This window comes from Sminthopsis crassicaudata, chromosome 3 (genome assembly GCF_048593235.1).
Source record: "Sminthopsis crassicaudata isolate SCR6 chromosome 3, ASM4859323v1, whole genome shotgun sequence".
Taxonomy (NCBI): domain Eukaryota; kingdom Metazoa; phylum Chordata; class Mammalia; order Dasyuromorphia; family Dasyuridae; genus Sminthopsis; species Sminthopsis crassicaudata.
This window is the reverse complement of record NC_133619.1, coordinates 643,509,848-643,515,847: the sequence shown is the minus strand read 5'-3', so window position 1 is coordinate 643,515,847 and position 6,000 is coordinate 643,509,848.

Genomic DNA, 6,000 nt, shown 5'->3' with positions numbered 1-6,000 from the left:
TACCCCCTGAGTCTGAGCCACGTGTATATATGTCATTGAGAACTCACATTGTGGGCTGGATTCTTGGAGACGATAGTCTCATTCAGCCCTGGGACCAAACCATGCATCCATTTGGAAATCTCTCCCTTTCAAATAAAATATTAAATACTCTCTAATCTCTATCTTGCCTCAGTTTTACACCTTCCCTTTTCCCTTCCTATGTGCCCTTCTTTCTCTATTTTGGGGGCTTTGCTTATTAATTACTTTTTAATCTCTCGCTTTTAACTAGTTATAGAATTCTTTCCCCCTTTTTCTTTCTTTTAAGCTTCCCCCTTCTCTCTTCTCCTTCGGGTAGTCCTGTTCATTTATTTATTTAAACTTTCTTTTCCAAAAAAGATATCCCTTACTCTCTTCATCATCCATCTTTTCTCTGTTTATTCTAGAGCCTCATTCACCAGTTCTTGATTCCTATAATTATTTGGTTTCTTCATTATCTCTATTTGTCATGCAGTCAAAACATCCAGAGAGTTCATTCTAGTGTCTCCCCTCTAGCGATTTTCTGCTACTGCCTTATAGGGCTCACCCCACGGATTTCCTTTATCCATTGTTCCTCATTCCCAGAACAGTGCCGATTATTGCAGAGGTCAGAAGGCTACCCCTGTGGTAAGGCCCCTGTCCCTGCACTGTTTGACGTCCTCTTCTCGATCTTTCTTCCTACAATTGCATGGAAATGTCCCTCCACCCACGATCTGCCATTCTCTGGGTGTCAGTTGTCCCCAAGGGTTCCATCTTACTCTTTCCCCAACAAATGACTTTCTGTCACCAGATCCCTGTAATGAGAACTTTTGATTTTTTACTTAATATTATCTGCTGAAAGTCTGACTTGAAGTATAATATGTTAAAGGGAAGGATCATGCTGTTTATCTTTGTTGAGAAGTTGTTGAGTTGATTAAAATCTGTCCTAGATGTGAAAACTTAAAGACTTATATGTTCCTTTGGAAAGAAGTAAATCTTCCTCCTCCAGTAGCTTATTTGGGAACCCTCTGAATGTAGTTTAATCTATAACTTGACTTAGTTTTCCTCCAGAGTTTATTTGACAAAGTTTGTTTCCTCAGGGGATGTAGAAGATTATGAGTGTTTACCTCAGTTTGTGCAACTTTTATGGCATGAAGGAAGTTGGAATTAAGGCTCTATCTCCTCTTTTTGTGGACTAAGAAGAATGTGTGGATTGCAGTGTGTTAAAGAATTATTTGTCTGTCATTGTCACATATTTAGGGATCTGGACAAACATTTCTGCAGGGCAATGAGCTTTAACCTCTACCCGGCTCACCTTCCAACCACAGGTTATTGTTGTTTAACTCTGTCTGACTCTTCATGACAGTTTGGGCTTGTTTGGCAAAAATACTGGAGTGGTTTGCCTTGGCCTTCTCCAGATCATTTTACAGATGTGGAAACTGAGGCAAACAGGATGTGGTGATTTGCTCAGAGTCACCCAGCTGGTCTGAAGCCAGATTTGAAATCAGGAAGAGGAGTCTCCTTGAGTACAAGCTGAATATTCTATCCTCTGTGGCACCACCTAGCTTCCCTTCAAGTGGCAGTATCTTTTAGTGTCTAATGTGCTTAAACATTTCTGTGAAATCATTCATGGGGAAAAGTTCCCTTGATAAGGCCTATGGGCTGCAAATAACCAATCTTTTTTTTTTTTTTTTTTTTTCATTCTTGAGGTGGAGAAATGACTAAACCAATGAATCTATTACCTTCCTAGGGAAAGAATGACTTAAAAAAAATAACCTTAAGAATTATTTACATTTGACCTTAGGTTCTTTGGGGCTTTTCTTGAGAGAACAGGCTGCAAATAGCCAATCTTTTTTTTTTTTTTTTTTTTTTTTTTTTTTTTTTTTTTCATTCTGAGGTAGAGAAATGACTAAACTAATGAATCACCTTCCTAGGGAAAGAGTGACTTTAAAAAATATCTTAAGCATTATTTACATTTGGCCTCATTTTTTGTTTGTTTTCGCTGAGGCAATTGGGGATAAGTGACTTGTCTAGGGTCACACAGCTAGGAAGTGTCAAATGTCTGAGACCAGTTTTGAACTCAGGTCTTCCTGACTTCAGGGCTGCTGCTCTATCCATTGGACCACCTAGCTTCCCCTTGACCTTAGTTTTAAGAAGCTTCAAACCTTTCCCTCTAAAAACTCCATTAAGATATTTTGGAATTCACCAAAATATTCCAATCAGAACCCTTGAAACAGGAATCTGACAACTAATTCTGGAATCCCAAGGCTTTTGCTTGGCCTCTGGAGTCTGAAAATATAAGGACTGCATTGAGTCCTTCTGTTGCTTCCAAGATAGGGAAAAAACCCTCTGAACATTCATTTAGGTTCTTGCTCATTCTTTTATTCTTTCTTTTATTCTACTTTCATGGACACAAGTTTATATAGAAGGAAATGATATGTCACTCCAGTATGCAGGATCAAGAAAATTCCAAATGGGGTCATGACGATTTGGACACAACTGAAAATGACTGAACACACAATTTGGAATGTAAACAAGAAAGTTCATAAAGAAAGATTCAGTGGAGGGCTAAACTTGTATGCAATTGTGAACGAAGGATGAGATGAGAATAAAGATAGAAATAAAAGAAAATACTGAAGATAAAAGAAATCAGAGGGTATTCTTGGAAAAGAAAAGAGAGGGGAACTTTAAACAAGTAGAGATGAGAAAAAAAGTGAGTGCACAGTTAAAAGAAGTTGGAGTCCATTTTCACTGACATATGAATGGAGACTTTGAAAGTCAAGAATTGGAGTTTGGAAAAGAGAGATTTTAACAAGTTTTTTTTTTTTTTTTTATCTCATTGAGATAAGAAGTTAATGAGAAATAATTAGAATAAGTGCTTGTTAGCAATTTGAGACAATATTCTACCAAATTTCATCTCATGGAAACTATAGAAATAAATTTTCAGTATATAATTATTTGGATACAGCATATCAAAAGTCTGTCCTTGAAGGACCATCAGAAGAGTGTGGTCCAGTTTCTGTTTGAGCAATATACAGTCATAATATCCTAGTCAGCTCGGTAGCATAGTAGGCTGATAGAGCACTGGCTCTGGAGACATGGATACTTATCTTTGTGAATTCAAATCTGGCCTTAGACACTTCCTAACTGTGTGACCCTGGTCAAGTCACCAAACCTAATTTGCCTCCATTTCTTTGTGTTCAAAACGAGCCGTAGAAGGAAATGACAAACTGCTTCTGTACCTTTGCCAAGAAAACCTCAAAAGTGGTAATGGAGATTCATACATCACTGAAACAACTCAACAAAACAATATCATTATATTTACAATATCCATGAGAGAGATGGGATGTATGACTGCTATCATAACTTTCTTTGTCTTTGGGATTGAGCCAACTGAAAACAGTGGACCTACAATTTGCGATATTGGTGGCCAATGGTTTCTTGGGAAAATTGAGGTTTTGAATGATGTCATTTATGATTGTACTTCTAGATTTGATTTGATTGAGTTTGTCCTGAAACTAAATTATAATGTGGTTTCATTTAAAGTGAGATGTAATGTATACATACATTGGATTTAACATATACTGCTACCATGTTTAACAAATATTGGACTACAAGCCATCCAGGGAGGAGGTGGGAGAAGGGGGGGAAATTGGAATACAAGGTTTTGCAAGGATTAATGTTGAAGAAATATCCATTCATATGTTTTGAAAAATAAAAAGCTTTAATAAAAAAAATAAAAGGGGAAAAATAAAGTGAGATGAATTCTCCTATCAAGATACTTGTGATATAGCAATATATAGCTACTTGTGACCTGTAGAGAGATCTTAATAGATGTTTGACATATATGTGATATACTTAGAAATTTCACAAATGAGGTTCAAAAGTGTAATTACTAGTTTTTAGATGCAATTAATATGGAATGCCAAACTGATAGATGAATGAAATGATTTTCTATAGAAGATGAATTAAAAATGCATTCAAATAGATGCTATTTGTCTGGCAGTACATTGTGTTTTGTGTTTTAAAAATTCACAATATTGGGGCAGCTAGGTGGCGCAGTGGATAGAGCACCATCCTTGAATTCAGGAGGACCTGACACTTAACACTTCCTAGCTGTGTGACCCTGGGCAAGTCACTTAACCCTAGCCTCAAAAAAAAAAAAAAAAATTCACAATATTGTCCATGTTATTGTTAGGCTTCTCTTTTAGGGGGGGTATTTGGGAAATTACTGTATAAGAAATACTGTGGATTTGAAAAATGAACCCAGAGGGTGACAATTGTATCTTTAAGAAATGAATTTCTCTTTTAATCTTGATGCTGTTATGTTATGAATTGAGCTATTAGAAAATGTGATCACAATGTTGAAAAACTGTTAAGTATTTAATTTGGTTTATTTTGCATGAAAATGAAAAATAATAATAACTTAATATTTGGAGAAGAAAAGTCCACAGATTTTTTCCCCCCTGATATGTGAAATTCTTTGGGTCTTACCAGGCTCCTTGGGACCTTCTACTTGGGCAGGGTCATAAAATTTTATCAGGTTTGTTGGCAGCATATTGTAGAATTTTAAAATAATGAAATGTTTTCACACTTCATTTTTAGTGAGATACTCGGATCTTTTTTTTTTATGAATTTTTAAAGAGGGCTTTCAAGTTGGATTCATAAATTGCTTTTTGTTTTGTTTTTAAATTTGATAGATAGTTTGGCTATTGCTTAAGAGACTCTTAAGTCTAACAGCTCTGGAATCAGAGTTAAGGAATCTTTATCCTGATTTGCTTATGTGAGGCTACTCTGTGCTCTTGAAGGGCCAAGATTGATTTTGTTATGACTGTCCCTCCTCCTTCCTTTCATGGCAAACTCCAAATCAGGGTGGGTGAATGATGAAAGTGTTTGTTTCTATTGATGAAGCCTTGTGCATCTCTGAGTAACTCTCCTAGGATGCAAGTATGAAAGACTTTAATGTTTTACATTTTCTCTTCTGAATCAGTTAGGGCTTGCCATCCAGTTCCTTGTTAATGAGGAGACATTCATACATACAGTGCCCCATCTTTCTAGATGTGTTTTTACACACACACACACACACACACACACACACACACACACACACACAGAGATTTATGTGTATCCATGGTTATGATTCATAAAATCAGCACTTCTGTCTCAATATTATCCAAGAAAAACTGCGATACAAAACACCTCAAAGTTTAAACCTTTCTTTTTAATTATTAATGCAATTTTGTATTTAAAATCCTTAATCTAAATTTGAGAATGTAATGTTAAAAACTAATCAAAGTCATAAGTATTTCTATTTGGTAGAATCTAGTTTGAATGCAATGCCTTTGATTGTCTTTCTTTTTAAACATTTTTAATGCTTCATCTGAATTTTATTTTTTTAAATAATAGCTTTTAATTTTCAAAATACATGCAAAGATAGTTTTCGACATTCACCCTTGCAAAACCCTGTATTCCAAGTTTTTCCCCCTCCCTTTCTCCCCATCCCCTTCTAGACAGCAAGCAATAGGTTAAACATGTACATATTTCAACATTTATGCTATAGAAGAAAAATCAGATCAAAAGGGAAAAAATGAGAAAAATAGCAAGCAAGCAATTAAAAAAAAGGTGTAAATACTGTATCGTGCTCCACATTCAGTCTCCATGGTCCTCTTTCTGGATAGAGATGGATCTCTCCATCAAAATCTATTGGAATTGGGCTGAATCACTAATTGTTGAAAAGAGCCAATCTAGCAGACTTACACAATGTTTTGGTTCTACTCACTTCATTTAGCATCACTTCATGTAAATCTATCTAGTATGCCTTTGATTTTCTGCTCTAATATTCTTTCTACAGTTGATTTGGTATATCCTGGAATTAGTTGCTAATATTTAGTATCCACCATTTCTATGTAAGTATAAGTCCAGTTGAGAATATGCCTATTCCTAGCTGTGGGACCCTGGGCAAGTCACTTTACCCCAGCCTCAGAAAAAAAAAAAGAGAGAGAGAGA